General features: G+C 41.9%; 1 pseudogene across 1 annotated transcript in view; it reads left to right on the top strand.

Annotated features, from left to right (window-relative positions):
• The window catches only part of LOC105513817, a 67,759-nt pseudogene extending 57,950 nt beyond the window's left edge, over positions 1–9,809 (top strand). Inside the window, exons 3-6 of the transcript XR_001002085.1 lie at positions 833–1,100; positions 7,969–8,250; positions 9,143–9,251; positions 9,770–9,809. The product of XR_001002085.1 is annotated as an HLA class II histocompatibility antigen, DRB1-4 beta chain-like (transcript). The remainder of the gene's footprint in view (positions 1–832; positions 1,101–7,968; positions 8,251–9,142; positions 9,252–9,769) is intronic.
• The last annotated feature ends 8,967 nt before the right edge of the window (positions 9,810–18,776 follow it).

Here is an 18,776-nt window from a genome sequence, read left to right as displayed (position 1 = left end):
TGCTGTGCTTTAGTGAACTTTCTTCTGGTTTCTTGAAGAAGTTCATCAGTTCTTTCAAGCTTTTGGACATGGTTTTATGCTTACCTGAAATGTGCCTCCCTTTTTGTCCGGAGACACACAGGCTCCACTCTGCCCCCTGGCTCACACCCACTAAACCTGTAAGGTCACATTTGAATTGTCACTCTCAGAGTCCTCTGAGAGTAATTTAGATCATCCTATTCTTTGTTCTAGAACTCCACACTTCTCTTAACATTTCTCATTCCTGTATAAGGTGCTGTGTATTTCGTTTTTTGCCATCACTTTCACTACTCTTTAAGCTCCCCCAGCGGAGGGGAGAGGTCTGTCTTTCCCGTGTTTGGATTCCCAGGAGCAGCACTAAGGGAAGCATTTACAGAATGGAGGACACAAGGTCAGCACTAAGGAAGCATTTACAGAATGAAGGAGGTGGGTCTTGTTTAAGGAATGAGTAGAGTGTGGCATGATAAGAGGGAGCAGGAAGTGTCTTTTGGGTGGAGGCTCCCAGGAGGAGGAAGTGCAAGTGGCAGTGATGAGGCAGATGATCCTGGTCCAGAGCCTTGCAAAGAGGCGTCCAGCTCAACTCGGCAATGGGGAACGAATCCCGAATGGTATTCCATGGCCCTCGCAGCCTCCCTCCGCCTCAGGCAGATGGGAGATGAACCCCTGGGATGCTGGTGGTCGGGGTTGGCTGGTGGTGGCCAGTCAAGGTGTTCCATCGCCCCGCGCCCTGCCGAGGGCGTCCCTGATTGTGGGCATAGCCGTCACTCTTTTCCCAGGATGCCGCCCATGTAACCGGTTCTTCCTGTCCCCGCAGCACATTTCTTGGAGCAGATTAAACATGCGTGCTATTTCTCCAACGCGACGGAGCGGATGCGGTTTGTGCACACTGATCCATACCCAGAGGAGTATGCGCGCTTCCACAGCGACGTGGGAAAGTTCCGGGCGGTGGAGGAGCTGGAGTGGAGGAGAGTCTAGGAATGGAAACAGCCAGAAGAACCTCCTGGGCTACTTGCGGGGTCTGTTGGACACCTACTGCAGACACAACTGTGGGGTTTTTGAGAGCTTCTCCATGCAGAGGCGCGGTGAGCAAGACGCGTGGGGAGGGGGAGCGGGGTTCCTGAGAACGGAGAGAGAAAGAGTGTGTGTGTGTGTGTGTGTGCTCGCGCGCGCACGTAAGCACCCTGTGGGAGAATATAGGATTGTGAGCAAGAAGGAAATAGGACGGCTCAGGTAGGTGAGTGCAGAGTGGGGATCTGTCTCTGTGTCTGTTTTTGGAGGGGACGCAGGAGGGAGCTTCAGCTTGTCCTTCCAGCCCGCTGTGCAGAGATGAGCGGAGGGTGGGAGTGGTCATGCAGGGGCCTGGAGAGGGAGATCTTGATCGCCCTCAGTCCTTAGAGATGCAGGAAACGGAAATTTACCTGGGGAGGAGAGATGAGAAATGATAATGGGAGGGATAATGTGAGGAGGCCAGTCACAAACTGTCCTTGGTACACACCCTTTATGATCCCGAAATCTCTGAAATAAAAGAGTGTGATACTTGTCTGCATAAGCATTTTACTGAGAAAAAGTATTAGACTAATTTCTTTCTTTTTAATTTTAAGTGTTTATTTTAGTTTTAGGGATACGTGTGCAGGTTTGTTCTATAGGTAAACTGCATGTCAGGTGGGTTTGATGTACAGATAATTTCATCACCAGGGTAATAAGCATAGTACCTCCCAGGTATTTTTCCTGATCCTCTCCCTCTCCCATCCTTCACCCTCAAGTAGGTCCCCGTGTCTACTGTTCCCTTCTTTGTATCCACGTGTTCTCAATGTTTAGCTCCCACTTATAAGTGAGAGCATGTGCTTTTGGTCTGTTGTCCCTCTGTTAGTTTGCGTAAGATAATGGCCTCCAGCTCCATCCATGTTCCTGCAAAGGACGTGATCTCATTCTTTTGGTGGCTCCATACTATTCCATGGTGTATTGTACCACATTTCCTTTAACCAGTCGACTGCTGATGGGCATCTAGGTTGATTCAGTGTCTTTGCTATTGTGAACAGTGCTGCAGTGAACATATGTGTGCATGTGTCTTTCTGGTAGAATGGTTTATATTCCTTTAGGTGTATACACAGTAATGGGATTGCTGAGTCAAATGGTAATTCTCTTTTTAGTTCTTTGCACCACATTGCTTTCCACAATGGCTGAGCTAATTTACATTCCTGCTAGCAGTGTATAAGCATTCTCTTTCCTCTGCAACCTCACTGGCATCTGTTATTTTTTGACTTTTTAGTAATAGCCATTCACACTGGTGTGAGATGGTATCTCATTGTGATTTTGATTTGCATATCTCTAATAATTAGTGCTGTTGGGAATTTTTTCCTGTGTTTGTTGACTGCATGTATGTCTTCTTTTGAAAAGTGTCTGTTCATGTCTGTTCATGCCCATATTTTAATGAAGTTGTTTGTTTGTTTTTTTCTTGTAAATTTGTTTAAGTTGCTCATAGATTCTGGATATTAGACCTTTGTCAGATGCATAGTCTGCAAATATTTTCTGTCGCAGGTAAGCAATAACTATCGAGGCCAGTGGTGCCAGAGTAAAAGAATTGCCAAGACAGTTGTAGGTAGAAAAACGCAGATTTACTAGAGAAAGTAGGAAAATACGTTGCAAGGAGGCAACAGGCAGGCCAGCAGAAGAGAAGCTGACTGAACAGAAACAAAGACTTGTAGGAGATTTTATAAGATGGTTCTTAGGCTGCAGAGTGCTACGTGCAGTAGCAATAATGCCAAAGTTGCAGTGAGCTAGCTTACAGATGTCTGTGAGCTAGCCTACAGGAAGACTGTGAATTATTTGCACAGGAGGGCTGTGTGTCCTGGACCTTGAAGTAAGACAGACTTATAGCTTATTTGCTTTACCTCTTTGCTTTCTTTTGGTCCCATCAGCCTGACTCCTTTTCCCAAATTAGGACTTGACATTTTCTCCATTCTCTAGGTTGTCTGTTTACTCTGTTGATAGTTTCTTTTACTGTGCAGAAGCTCTTAAATTAAATTAGGTCCCATTTGTCAATTTTTGTTTTTGTTGTGGTTGCTTTTTGTGTCTTTGCCATGAAATCTTTGCCAAGTCCTATGTTTAGAATGGTATATTCTAGGTTACTCTCCAGGGTTTTTATGATTTTAGATTTTACATTTAAGTCATTAATTCATTTTAAGTTGATTTTTGTATATGGTGTAAGGTAGGGGTCCAGCTTCAGTCTTCTGCATATGGCTAGTCAGTCACTACAGCACTATTTATTGAATGAGGAGTCCTTTCCTCATTTGCTTGTTTTTGTCATCTTTGTCAAAGATCAGATGGTTGTAGGTGTGCAGCATTATTTCTGGACTCTCTATTCTGTTCCATTTGTCTATGTGTCTGCTTTTGTACCAGTACTATGCTGTTTTGGTTACTGTGGCCTCATAGTATAGTTTGAAGTTAAGTAACATAGTACCTCCTACTTTATTCTTTTGCTTAGGATTGCCTTAGATATTCAGGCTCTGTTTGGCTTCCATATGAATTTTAAAGTAGTTTGCTCTAGTTCTGTGAGGACTGTCAGTGGTAGTTTAATGGGAATAGCATTGAATGTATAAATTACTTTGGGCAGTATGGCCATTTTAATGATACTGATTCTTCCTATCCATGAGCATGATGATTTTTTCCATTTGTTTATGTCATCTCTCTTTTCTCTGAGCAGTGTTTTGTAGTTCTCCTTGTAGAGATCTTTTACCTCCACAGTTAGCTGTATTCTTAGGTAATATGTGTGTGTGTGGAAACTGTGAGTGGGATTATGTTCTTGATATGGGTATTGGCTTGGGTGTTCTTTGTGTATAGGAATGCTGCTTATTTTTATATGTTGATTTTTTTTTTTTTATCCTGAAACTTTGCTGAAGTTGTTTATCAGCTAAAGGAACTTTTGGGCCAAGATTTGGAGATTTGGGGTTTTCTAGACACATGATCATATCATCTGCAAACAGGGATAGTGTGACTTCCGCTCTTCCTCTTTTAATGCCCTTTATTTCTTTCTTTGGCCTGATTGCTCTGGTCAGGACTTCCAATACTATCTTGAATAAGAGTGGTAAGAGAGGGCCGGGCACAGTGGCTTACGCCTGTAATCCTAGCACTTTAGGAGGCTGAGGAGGACAGATCACAAGGTGAGGATATCAAGACCATCCTGGCTAACATGATGAAACCCAGTCTCCACTAAAAATTAAAAAAAAAAAAAATTAGCCAGGCGTGGTGGCACGTGCCTGTAGTCCCAGCTACTTGGGAGGCTGAGGCAGGAGAATCACTTGAACCTGGGAGGCAGAGGTTGCAGTGAGCTGAGATCACGCCACTGCACTCCAGCCTGGTGACAAAGCGAGACTCCGTCTCCAAAAAAAAAAAATAAATAAAACAGTGGTGAGAGAGGACATCCTTGTCTTGTGCTGGTTTTCAAGAGCAATGCTCCCAGCTTTTGCCCATTCACTACGTTTTTGGCTGTGGGTTTGTCATTGATGGCTTTTATTATTTTGAAGTATGTCTTCCAGTGCCTAGTTTACTGAGTTTTGTTTTTTGAGATGGAGTCTCTCTGTCGTCAGGCTGGAATGCAGTGGTGCGATCTCGGCTCACTGCAACCTCCACCTCCCGGGTTCAAGTGATTCTCCTGCTTCAGCCTCCTGAGTAGCTGGGACTACAGGCTCGTGCCACCGTGCCCGGCTAAGTTTTCACTTTTAGTAGAGATGAGATTTCACCATGTTGAACGGGATGGTATCAATCTCCTGACCTTGTGATCCACCCGCCTCAGCCTCCCAAAGTGCTGGGATTACAGGCGTGAACTTAGCATTTTTAACATGAAGTGCTGTTGAATTTTATCAAAAGACTTTTCTGCATGATCATGTGGTTTTTGTCTTTCATTCTACTTTATGTTATGAATCACATTTGTTGATTTGTATATATTGAACTAACCTTGCATCCCAGGGATAAAGTCTACTTCATCGTGGTATATTAGCTTTTGATGTTCTGCTGTATTTGGTTTATTATTATTTTGTTAAGGATGTTTGCATCTGTGTTCATCAAGAATATTGACCTGAAGTTTTCTTTTTTTGTTGTGTCTGACAGGTTTTAGTATCAGGATGATGCTGGCCTCATAGAATGAGTTGGGGAGTCATCCCTTCTCCTCAATATTTTTGGAATAATTTTAATAGGAGTACTAACAGCTCTTCTTTATACATCTGGTAGAATTCAGCTGTGAATCCTTCTGGTCCCAGGCTTTTTTGGGTTGGTAGTTTCTTATTACTGACTCAATTTCAGAACTCATTATTGGTCGGTTTAGAAATTCAGTTTCTTCCTGGTTCAGTCTTGAGAGGTGTATGTGTCCAGGAATTTATCCATTTCTTCTAGATTTTCTAGTTTGTGTGCAAAGGTGTTTATAGTAGTATTAGACTGATTTCTAGGGGAAGTGAAGGGACCTCTGTAGCACCTCTGACCTTTCTGAGGCTTCTTTTAGGTCTAAAGTTCTTGCTGCGTTTTTGTTTTCTTAGTATATACATATATTTCCATAGTTGAAATTATTGTGAAACTAGCTTTTGAATTAAACTTTTGTTATACTGTTAACAGAACCTATGTACAAACACAAAGCATATGTACATAGTAACATGTTACTATATATGTTACTATGTATATAGTATATATCATATACATACATATGCTCTGCCTGTGTGTGTATACACACATATATGTAACTTGTGCATACATTTTTAGAGACAGAGTCCTGCTCTGTCATCCAGGCTGGAGTGCAATGGTGCAATCATAGTTCATTGCAGTCTTGAACTCCTGGCCCCAAGTAATCCTCCCCCTTCAACTCCCCAAAGCACTGGAATTACAGGCCTGTGCCACCATGGCTGTTACAATTTTTATTTTAAAACTAATAGTATTTAAGTAGCTACATATTATTCCTTTATACAGTTGTAATATAATTTACCTCACATTTGCCTTGATTAATCTTTTTTACAATATGGCCAAATAGTTGAAAAGTTACATCTCTTTTTAATTTTTAGTTAATATTTGATTTCTATTATTGTTCCAAGAATTATTTATTGTATATTTAAAGGAAAGATAAGTATCTCTTTTCTGTTACCTCTGGGATCCTAGTTTTTTTTTTTTTTTTCAGGGATTTTATGGGTTATCTGTACAGTAATATTAACACTTTTGTGGTATTTGATTCAGCATTTTCTTTTTTTGAGACAGAGTCTCACTCTGTCACCCAGGCTGGAGTGCAGTGGCGCAGTCTCGGCTCACTGCAAGCTCCGCCTCCCAGGTTCACGCCATTCTCCTGCCTCAGCCTCCCAAGTAGCTGGGACTACAGGCACCCACCACCATGTCTGGCTAATTTTTTGCATTTTTAGTAGAGACGAGGTTTCATCGTGTTAGCCACGATGGTCTCGATCTCCTGACCTAGTGATTTGCCTGCCTTGGCCTCCCAAAGTGCTGGGATTACAGGCGTGAGCCACTGCACCTGGCCTGATTCAGCATTTTCTCCAGATTGTAGTTTATATTTTTATTTTCAAAATTATTCTCCATGTTACGAACTTGAACATTTTTATTTAATGAAATATATTGCAAAATTTTTGGTAATGATTTACAACCCATCTTACATCTATCATTTTGTAGTATTATAAAAATGTTGTCTCAGGGCTGGGCACGGTGGCTCATGCCTATAATCCCAACACTTTGGGAGGCAGAGGTGGGTGGATCACCTGAGCTCAGGAGTTCGAGACCAGCCCAGCCAACATGGTGAAAATCCGTCTCTACTAAAAATATAAAAATTAACCAGGCGTGGTGGTGGGAGTCTGTAGTCCCAGCTACTCAGGAGGCTGAGGCAGGAGAATTGCTTGAACTCAGGAGGCTAAGGTTGCAGTGAGCCGAGATCACGCCACCGCACTCCAGCCCCGGCGACAAGTGCAAAACTCTGTCTCAGAAAAGAATAAAAAAAGTTGTCTCAGGTTTCTCCTTTTTTCTTTTAAAATAATTGTACTTACTGAGGGGATGCTAGTGTCAGGAATTGTCACAGGCATTAAACACATTGTCCCAGACCCTTCCCTGGCCTCAAATATCAGTCTAGAAAGAGAGGCAGTTAGAAAATTATAGTTCTAACATTGTTATTCTTGTTTTACAGAGGAGATAGATTGATTGGCTGAAGGTAAATATGAGAACTTTTCTTACTCCTTTCTCTCTCCTGTATGACTCATATTTTTCTAGGGACTCAACCCATAGAGGTAGAGAATCTCTTCTGTCTGTTCCTCCTTCCCAGTGGCAGAACCATTTCTGTGGTGTTCTAAGGTGTGAGTGCACGGAGCCAGCACAGTTAAAATTTCATACTCCATCTCCCCATCTACCCTACAGTTGTCCCCCAATCTATCCATACCACTCTGAATCATATTATTCTCTCAGGGTAAACAGGATAAAAAATAGCTAACAAAACTTGAGGGCTACATTCAGTCGTTGTTTTATGTATTTTTATGTGAATCCTCACATAACCCCAATAGAGAAATTAGTATTATTAACTTTCATAATAGGTGAGAAAGCTGAGGCATGGAGGAATTGAAAATCTCTTTCAGGACCAATCCGTAAGAGGCAGAGCCTGGATTTGAGCTAGACAGCCTGGCTCCAGAAATGAAACATTTAGTAAACACACTATATGCTTTCAAGGATTTCTAAACACTTTGATAATTAATAACAGTTTCAAACTATGAAAAAAGCAAACACAATTTTCTTCATCACTCAAATCTAATGGGTCTGCCCTGTAAAGATTAAATTCCAGGCTGTCGACACTGTGAGACCACATGGCCTGCTTTGATGGAGGCCTGGCTGAGACCTGAGCCTGGGTGTGGAGAGAGGCACAGAGAAAGGCAACCAAGAAGACTTGCTCTGTCTCCCTTACATATTCTTTGTGTTTTTTCTTAGTCCATCCTGAGGTGACTGTGTATCCTGCAGAGACCCAGCCCCTGCAGCACCGCAACCTCCTGGTCTGCTCTGTGAGTGGTTTCTATCCAGACAGCATTAAAGTCAGGTGGTTCTGGAACCGCCAGGAGGAGAAGGCTGCGGTGGTCTCCACAGGCCTGATCCAGAATGGAGACTAGACCTTCCAGACCCTGGTGATGCTGGAAACAGTTCTTCAGAGTGGAGGGGTTTACACCTGCCAAGTGGAGCACCCAAGCGTGACGAGCCCTCTCACAGTGCAATGGAGTGAGAAGCTTCTAGACCTCATAAATTTCTCACCCACCAGGAAGGGGACATTGATTATCCTTGACTATCAGGTTTCTCCTCTCTCATATCACATTTCCAATTGCTCCATGTTTTTCTATCTTCAACACAGGTCACTGGGGATAGTCCTAGGAGAGTTTCTAGGAATACCTGTACCCCCTGGAGAAGCAGCCATGCCTAGAAGATAGAAAAGAGGCTGTCCCTGTTTTGAACCTCCTGAAGTCACAGGTCCTGGTTATGCCTTAGCCCTGGGCACCAGACTTTGCCTCTGGGGCTGGGACTGTGCTTCTGGCACCGTTACTCTGAGTTGTTTGTTGCCATCTGAGAAGAGGAGAAACATAGGGCCTTCCTGACATGAAGAGAGTCCAGTCTCAGCTCTGCCTCTTATTTATGTATTTTAGGTACATTAATCCTCACAGAACCCCAGTTTGGAAATTACTATTATTAACTTCCATTATAGGTGAGAAAGTTGAGGCATGGAAGAATTGAAATCTCTTTCAGGACCAATCAGTAAGAGGCAGAGCCTGGATTTGAGCTAGACAGTCTGGCTCCAGAAATGAAACATTTAGTAAATACACTAAAACAAGCTACTCAACTTCATTGAGTCCCAGGGATTTTCTAGATCAGATGTTGAAGCTGTGCCTTATGTTGGGCTGTGATATTTGAACTCAAGAATGAGTTCAATTCCTGAACATTTTAGCTATTCAATGTGATTTTTAAATCTTTTTACCAGTTATTCCAGGTATTTTGGCCAGTTATTTTGATTCCTCCAGGGTAGCTTTCTTCTCCCATTGTCAAAACTCTGAATCTCCAAGTTTCGATTAGATAAATTGGATTAGGGTTAAAAATCACTAATCCTGGCTTCCTCTCTCAGGAGCACATTCTGAACCTGCACAGAGCAAGATGCTGAGTGGAGTCAGGGGCTTTGTGCTGGGCCTGCTCTTCCTTGGGGCCAGGCTGTTCCTCTACTTCAGGAATCAGAAAGATGAGGAGCCTTTGGTAGCTGGCTCTCTCCATACGCTTTTCTGAAGGAAGAAATATGGCGTTCCTGAGATTAGTTCCCAGTGTGTCAGTGGCCTGGTATAAAGCCTTTCCTTCCCTAGTTGACCTCAAATTTCTTGGAACTCTAGAAATCAATAGTCCATGGTTACTGTGTCACAGTGTGAGGGCTTGTGTCCTGCAGAGATAAGAGAAAGGTTAACGAGCATGGGGATCTTGGTTTGAAATTCTGGAGCAAGTGAGGGAAGAGACACTAAGGCTAATGCAATTATACTCTGTGTGTGTGCGTGTGTGTGTGTGTGCATGTGCGTGTGTGTGTGTGTGTGTGAGATATGAAAGCTTCATGGGTCACACCGTCTCAGTTTCTGCTCTCTTCTCTGCCCTGGCCGGTGTGGGTTGTAGTGTTAGAGAGATTTCAGGACAAAGATCTGGAGCTTGGAACATTGTTTTTGGGGAAAGACTTCCTTCCATATCTTTTAAGTATATATCTTTCCCTTTTTCCAGGACACTCTGGACTTCAGCCAACAGGTAATGACCTTTAATCCTCTTTTAGAGACAGATTTGGCTTCCCTAGAAAGATGATAGAGATGACAAGACATGAGACAAAAATAATGAGAAACACTTTGGATCCAAAGTTCTACTCATGTAGTTTATACTAGAGCTTCTCTCCGCTTAGTAAAAGGTCTGTGCTCTAAAGTAACAGTGGCTCAGGGAAACTTAGAAGTATTTTTGTTTCTTCTTCTTGCTCTCTTATGAGGTCCTAAAAGAAGGGAGAAGAAGCTTTTTGGTAGAAGAGTGTTGAAAACAACACTGTCTTTTGTATTCTGCAGGCCCCCTGAACCGAAGATGATACTCAGGAAAGAACCTTTAAACCTAGCTCGGAAGCATGAAAAGATTGCCTGCCTGGCCTCCTGTTCTTCCACAAAAGGAAAGCTTTCTCATGACCTGGTCTGCTCCTGCTTCAATGACCTTGCAGAAAATGTCCTCCCTGGTGGCTTTCTCAGCCCCTGCCCTTGGCTTGGAAGTCCCAGTATTGATGGCAATACCCCATCTTCATTCTTTCCTGGTCCCCTTGGTACCCAGCCTTACTGCCTCCCATAAATCTGAAATTACCTTGTATGTAATGTTATTAAATTTTTCTGGAATAAACATGGAGTGAAAAATTATCTGCTTCAATAACTACAAGGACAAGAAATAGAATAGAAAGAAAAATGCAAGATTACATCCCAATACAATAATGGTTTTCTCTTATAAATGATAACTCTGTGGGTTCACAGATCTATTAAATAGCTTGATTTAGTCATTCTACATTGTAGGCATACATCAAAACAGTATGCTGTATACCACAAATACACTATGTAATTTTGACTTGTCAATGTTAAAAAAAAAAAATGTGGCCAGGCACAGTGCCTCATGCCTGTAATCCCAGCACTTTGGGAGGCCGAGGCGGGCAATCCCAGCTACTCAGGAGGCTGAGGTAGAAGAATTGCTTGAACCTGGGAGGTAGAGGTTGCAGTGAGCTGAGATCGTGCCATTGCACTCCAGCCTGGGAGACAGAGCGAAACTCTCTCAAAAAAAAAGTCAATTCTCCCCAATTTGATATCCAGGTTTAACATAATTTCTCTCTAAATTCAAAATCAAACGTCTTTACCCTAAAACATTGTGTATATATAATTTTAAATCAGTACATAGTTCTAATTGTATAGAGTTCGACAATATACTATTATAAGGGAGTTGTATAGATTTCCCAGAAGACAAGTGAACTGGTTAAGAAGATGGAAGGCTCTGTTATCATATTCTGCCTGAAGAGCAAAAAGTAGATAATTCAGAAGCTTATTTCAAAATAGAAATCATTTGAACACAGTTTATCATGTGTCAGAGACAGCTATTATTTTAATATCTACCAAATTCAATGTTTATTTATGCATATTTTATTTTTAAATACATGTTACTTGTGCAAAGCAGCTTATCCTATAGAAATTGAATAAGCTGCTAGTCATGTCTGTTCTGTTTGATCCCACAGTTGCAACTTTACTCTTGCTTTATTCCCTGAGATGAAGATAAGATTTATCTCACTTCATGGGAAACTTGTGGTGTGAAATTATAAGGTGGAATTGAAATGTATGGAATGAACATTTCCATGAAAATGCTTTCTGCTGCTAGTAACAGAAAATCCAATCTAATTAGCTTTTTCTTTAACTCATTATCTCACATAGCAGATGGATCTAAGGCAGGGCATCTCCAGGGTTGCTCAATGAAGCAGGCCAGTAGCATCACCAGCGATCCTCGAACTTCATAACTCATCTCTTTACAGCACGTCGGCTTTCCTGAGATGGTAGGAGGACACCTGCGGCAGTTTGAGGTTTTGTGTTCTCTCACAACAACTTCCAAAAGCAAGAAACAAACTATTTCTTCTTGTGTCTCTTTATAAGGAGAATTAAACTTTTCCTACTCCCTCCCTCACACGTTGGAAGAAACATGGGATCACATGGGTTCAGACAAGCCAGGATCCAACCTTTGTGGAGTGGTCTTGACACATGGGAAGAAAAGGAGCAAAATTGGGAGAAAAATGGTAGAATAGAAAGTTCCACCGGTTGTGTCCCCTGCAAGGACATCAAGTTAACAACTACCTACACAGGAAAAAAACAAAAACAAAAACAAAAACAAAACCTTCATAACCAAAAGTCAGATGAGCACTCATAGCATCTGGTTTTAACTTTGTGTCCCTGAAAGAGGCACTGAAGAGATAGGAAGAACAGTCCTGAAGTGCCGATACGATAGAATACCATGTAGAGATCTAAGGTTTTTGACTGTAGTGCCTGAATCCCAGATGGTACTTCCGGACACCCCTGCCATATGGGAGACCTTGCTATCTTGAACAAAGGACAGAGGACTGGCTGGCTTTGCTAGCTGCTAATTGTAGAGCCCCAGGGCCTTGAGTGAATATAGGCAGTAGCCAGGGAGTGGTTGCAGCAGGCCTTAGGCAAGACTTGGCTGACACACAAAATAACCAGTATAGAAAAGTACATAACTGACCTGATCAAGCTGAAAAGCACACTACGAGATTTTCATAATGTAGTAAGAAGTATTAATAGCAGAATAGACCAAGCTGAGGAAAGAACCTCAGAGGTTGAAGACTGACTTTCTGAAATAAGATGATCAGACAAGAATAGAGAAAAAAATGAAAAGAAATGAGCCTAACCTTCGAGAAATGTGAGATTATGTAGAGACAGAATCCACTACTCATTGGTGTCCCTGAAAGAGATGGGAAGAATGGAAACAATGCGGGAAATATATTTCAGGATATCATCCATGAGAAGTTTCCCAACCTAGCTAGAGAGGCCAACATTCAAATTCAGGAAATACTGAGAACCCCAGTAAGATACTTTACAAGATCATCCCCAAGACACATAATCATCAGATTCTTCAAAGTTGAAATGAAAGAAAAAAATGTTAAAGACAGCTAGAGAGAAAGATCAGGTCACCTACAAAGGGAGGCCCATCAGACTAACAGTGGACCTTTCAGCAGAAACACTACAAGCCAGAAGAGATTGGGGACCAAAATTTAGCATTTTTAAATAAAAGAAATTCCAGGCTGGGTGTGGTGGCTCATGCCTGTAATCCCAGCACTTAGGGAGGCGGAGGTGGGCAGATCATGAGGTCAAGAGATCAAGACCATCCTGGCCGATGTGGTGAAACCCCGTCTCTACTAAAAATACAAAAATTAGCTGGGTGTGGTGGTGCATGCCTGTAGTCTGAGCTACTCAGGAGGCTGAGGCAGGAGAACCTCTTGAACCCGAGAGGCGGAGGTTGCAGTGAGTTGAGATGGTGCCACTGCACTCCAGTCTGGTTGACAGAGTGAGACTCCATCTCAAAAAAAAAAGAAAAAAAAAGAAATTTCAACTCAGGATTTCATACCTAGCCAAACTAAGCTTCCTAAGCAGAGGAGAAATAAGATCCTTTTCAGACACATAAATGCCAAGGAAATTTATTACTACCAGACCTCCCTTACTAGAGCTTCTGAAGGAAGCACTGATTATGGAAAGGAAAGACTGTTACCAACCACTACAAAACACACTGAAGTACACAGACCAGTGACACTATAAAGCAACCATGTAATTAAATCTGCAAAATAACCAGCTAACATCAGAATGACAGGATCAAATTCACTCATATCAATACTAACTTTGAATGTAAATGGATTAAATGTCCCCAATTAAAAGGCACAGAGTGGCAAGCTGGATAAAAATATAAGATCCATTGGTATGCTGTCTTCAAAAGACCCATCTCACATGATGTAATACCCATAGACTGTAAATAAAGGGATGGATAAAAAATCAGTCAAGCAAATGGAAAACAGAAAAAAAGACAGGGGTTGCAATCCTACTTTCAGACCAAAAAAAGGACTTCAAACCAACAAATATAAAAAAGACAAAGAATGTTGAGTTGGGTGGATCACTTGAGGTCAGGAGTTCAAGACCAGCCCGGTGAACAAGGTAAAACTCCATCTCCACCAAAAATACAAAAATTAGCTGGGTGTTGTGGTGTGTACCTGTAATCCCAGCTACTCAGGAGACTGAGACGAGAGAATCACTTGAACTCGGGAGGTGGAGGTTGCAGTGAGCCAACATTGCACCACTGTACTCCAGACTGGGTGTCAGAATAAGACTCCATTTCAAAAAAAAAAAAAAAAAAGAGGGGCATTACATAATGGTCAAGTGTTCAATTCGCCAAGAAGACTTAACTATCCTAAATATATATTCACCTATATTAGTCATTATCATGCTGCTGATAAAGACATACCTGAGACTGGGCAGTTTACAAGAGAAAGAGGTTTAATGGACTTGCAGTTCCGTGTGGCTGGGGAGGCCTCACAATCATGGTGGTAGAAGGTGAAAAGCACATCTCACATGGCAGCAGACAAGAGAAGAGGATTTGTGCAGGGAAACTCCCCTTCATAAAACCATCAAATCTCATGAGACTTATTCACTACCACAAGAATAGCACAGGAAAGACCTACCCCATGATTCAATTACCTCCCACTAGGTCCCTCCCACAACACATGGGTACTATAGGAGCTACAATTCAAGGTGAGATTTGGGTGGGGACACAGCCAAACCATTTCATTCCACCCCTGGCCCCTCCCAAATCTCATGTCCTCACATTTCAAAACCAATCATGCCTTCCCGAGAGTCCCCCAAAGTCTTATTTCAACGTTAACTCAAAGTCAAGTCCCTTCTGCCTATGAGCCTGTAAAATCAAAAGCAAGTTAGTTACTTCTTAGACACAATGAGGGTACAGGCATTGGATAAATATACCCATTCCAAAAGGGAGAAATTGGCCAAAATGAAGGGGCTTAAAGGCCCCATGCAACTCTGAAATCCAGCAGAGCACTCAAATCTTAAACTCCAAAAAAAGATCTCCTTTGACTCCATATATCACATCCAGGTCACACTGAAGCAAGAGGTGAGTTCCCCTGGTCTTGGGCAGCTCCACCTCTGTGGCTTTGCAGGATATAGCCTTCCTCCTGGCTGCTTTCATGGGCTGGCATGCAGTGTTTGCAGCTTTTCCAGTGCACGATGTAAGCTGTCAGTGGATCCATCATTCTAGAGTCTGGTGGATGGTGTTCCTCTTCTCAAAAACTCCACTAGGCACTGCCCCAGTGGGAACTCTGTGTGAGGGTGCCCACTCCACATTTCCGTTCTGCACTGCCCTAGCAGAGGTTCTCCATGAGCCCTTCCCAGACAGCAAACTTCTGCCTGGACATCCAGGCGTTTCCATACATCTTCTGAAATCTAGGTGGGGGTTCCCAAACCTCAATTCTTTTTTTTTTTTTTTTTTTTGAGACGGAGTCTCGCCCTGTCACCCAGGCTGGAGTGCAGTGGCCAGAAAACCTCAATTCTTGACTTCTGTGCACCTGCAGGCTCAACACCACATGGAAGCTGCCAAGGCTTGGGGCTTGCATCCTCTGAAGCCATGGCCTGAGCTCTATGTTGGCCCCTTTTAGTCACAGCTGGAGTGGCTGAGACACAGGGCACCAAGTCCAAAGACTGCATACAGCACAGGGACACTGGGCCCAGCCCAAGAAACCATTTTTTTCCTCCTAGGCCTCCAGACCTGTGATGGGCAGGGCTGCCATCAAGACCTCTGACATGCCTTGGAGACATTTTCCCATTGTCTCGATGATTAACATTCAGCTCCTTGTTACCCATGCAAATTTCTGCAGCCAGCTTGAATTTATCCTCAGAAAATTGGATTTTCTTTTCTATCGCATTGTCAGGCTGCAAATTTTCCAAACACGTATGCTCTGCTTCCCTTATAAAACTGAATGGCTTTAATGGCACCCAAGTAACCTCTTGAATGCTTTGCTTCTTAGAAATATCTTCTGCCAGATACCCTAAATCATCTCTCTCGAGTTCAAAGTTCCACAAATCTCTAGTAAAGGGGCAAAATGCCACCAGTCTCTTTGCTAAAACATAATGAGTCACCTTTGCTCCAGTTCCCAACAAGTTTCTCATTTCCATCTGAGGCCACCTTAGCCTGGACTTTATTGTCCACATCACCATCAGCATTTTGGGCAAATGCATTCAACAAGTCTCGAGGGAGTTCCAAACTTTCCCACATTTTCCTATCTTCTTCTGAGTCCTCCAAACTGTTGCAACCTCTGCCTGTTACCCAGTTCCAAAGTCACTTCCACATTTTCAGGTATCTTTTCAACAGCACTCCACTCTACTGGTACCAATTTACTGTATTAGTCTGTTATCATGCTGCTGACAAAGATATACCTGAGACTGGGCAATTTACAAAAGAAATTGATTTAATGGACTGACAGTTCCACATGGCTAGGGAGGCCTCACAATCATGATGGAAGGTGAAAGGCACATCTCACATGGTGGCAGAGAAGACAAGAGAACTTGTACAGGGAAACTTGCCTTTATAAAACTATCAGATTTCATGAGACTTATTCACTAGCACGAGAATAGCATGGGAAAGACCCACCCCCATGATTCAATTACCTCCCACCGGGTGCCTCCCGTGGCATGTGAGAATTGTGGGAGCTACAATTCAAGGTGAGATTTGGATGGGAACACAGCCAAACCATATCAGCACCCAACACAGAAACACCCAGATTCATAAAGTAAGTTCTTAGGAACCTTCAAAGAGACTTAGACTCCCATGCAATAATACTTGGAGATATTAACAACCCACTGATAATATTAGACAGATCATCGAGACAAAAAATTAACAAAGATATTCAAGACTTGAACTCAGCACTAAATCAAGTGGACCTGATAGACATCTGTAGAACTCTCCACCCCAAATCAACAGAATATACATTCTTCTCATCACCACATGGCACATGTTCTAAAATTGATCACATAATTGGAAGCAAAATACTCCTCAGCAAATGCACAAGAATTGAAATCATAACAAACAATCTTTCAGACAACAGTGCAATCAAATTAGAAATTAAGACTAAGAAATTCATTCAAAACCATACAATTACATGGAATTTGAACAGCCTGCTCCTGAATGACTTTTGCATAAATAATGAAATTAAGAAAGAAATTGAGAAGTTCTTTAAAACTGATGAGAACAATGATACAACATACCAGAATCTCTGGGACACAGCTAAGGCGGTGTTAAGAGAGAAATTTATGGCATCAAATGCCCACATGAAAAAGTTAGAAAGACCTTAATTTAACAATCTAACATCACAACTAAAAGAACTAGTCAACCAGGTACAAACCAATCTCAAGGCTAACAGAAGGCAAGAAATAACCAAAATCAGAGCTGAACTAAAGGAGATTGAGACAGAAAAAAAAAAAACACTCAAAAGATCAATGAATCCAGGAATTGGTTTCTTGAAAAAAATTAATAAAAAAAATAGACCTCTAGTTAGACTAATAAAGAAGAAAAGACTGAAGATTCAAATAATCACACTCAGAAATTACAATGGGGATATTACCACTGATCCCACAGAAACACAAATAACCATCACAGAACATTAACAACACCTCTATGCACATAAACTAGGAAACCTAGAAGAAATTGATAAATTTCTGGACATATACACCCTCCCAAGACTGAATCAGGAAGAAATTGAATCCCTGAACAGACTAATAATGAGCTCGGAAATTAAATCAGTAATAAGTAGACTACCAACCAAAAAAAACCCTAGGAATAGAATAATTCACAGCTGAATTCTGCCTGATGTACAAAGAAGAGCTGGTACCATTCCTGTTATAATTATTTCAAAAAATTGAGGAAGAGGGATACCTCTCTAACTTATTCTATGAGGCCAGCATCATCCTGATACCATAACCTGGCGGAGACACACACAAAAAAGAAAAATTCAGGCAAATATTATTGATGAAGATTGATGCAAAAATCCTCCACAAAGTACTAGCAAACCGAATCTAGCAGTACATTATAAAACTAATCTACAATGATTAAGTATGCTTTATCCCAGCGATGCAAGATTAGTTCAACATATGCAAATCAATAAATTTGATACATTACATAAACAGTACTAAAGACAGAAGCCACATGATTAGCTCAACAGATACAAGAATGACTTTTGATAAAACTCAATATCCCTTCATGTTACAAACTCTTAATAAACTGAGTATTAAGTGAACATAACTTAAAATAATAAAAGCCTTCTGTGACTACCCTACAGCTAATACGGTACTAAATGGGAAAAAGCTGGAAGCATTCCCGTTGAAAACCAGCACAAGACAAGGATACCCTCTCTCACTTCTCCTATCTAACATAGTATTGGAAGTCTTGGCCAGGGCAATCACGCAAGAGAAATAATTAAAGGGCATCCAAACAGGAAGAGAGGAAATTGAACTATGTCTATTTGCAGATGGCATGATCCTATATCAAGAAAACCCCATAGTCTCAACCCAAAAGCTCTTTAAGCTAATGAACAACTTCAGCAAAGTCTTAGCATACAAAATCAATATGGAAAAATTACGAACATTCCTATACACCAACAACAGTCAAGCTGAGAGCCAAATCAGGAACATAATCCCATTCACAATTGCCGCACACACACAAAATACCTAGGAATAGAGCTAACCAGGGAGGAGAAAGATCTCTACAAGGAAAACTACAAACCATTGCTCAAAGAAATCAGGGATGACACAAATAAATGGTAAAAAGAAAATATCATGTTCATGGAAAAGGAAGAATCAATATTGGCTGGGCACGGTGGCTCATGCCTGTAATCTCAGCACTTTGGGAGGCCGAGACAAGGAGATCACAAGGTCATGAAATCAAGACCATCCTGGTCAACATGGTGAAACCCTGTCTCTACTAAAACTACAAAAATTAGCTGGGCATGGTGGTGTGCACCTGTAGTCCCAGCTACTCGGGAGGCTGAGGCAGGAGAATTGCTTGAACCTAGGAGGCAGAGGTTGCAGTGAGCCAAGATCATGCCACTGCACTTCAGCCTGGTGACAGAGTGAGTCTCTGTCTCAAAAAAAAAAAAAAAAAAGTAG

The sequence above is a fragment of the Colobus angolensis genome, unplaced genomic scaffold (assembly GCF_000951035.1).
Source record: "Colobus angolensis palliatus isolate OR3802 unplaced genomic scaffold, Cang.pa_1.0 Scaffold236, whole genome shotgun sequence".
Lineage (NCBI taxonomy): Eukaryota > Metazoa > Chordata > Mammalia > Primates > Cercopithecidae > Colobus > Colobus angolensis.
The sequence above is the reverse complement of the archived record's forward strand: the minus strand, read 5'-3'. Positions and strand labels throughout refer to the sequence as shown.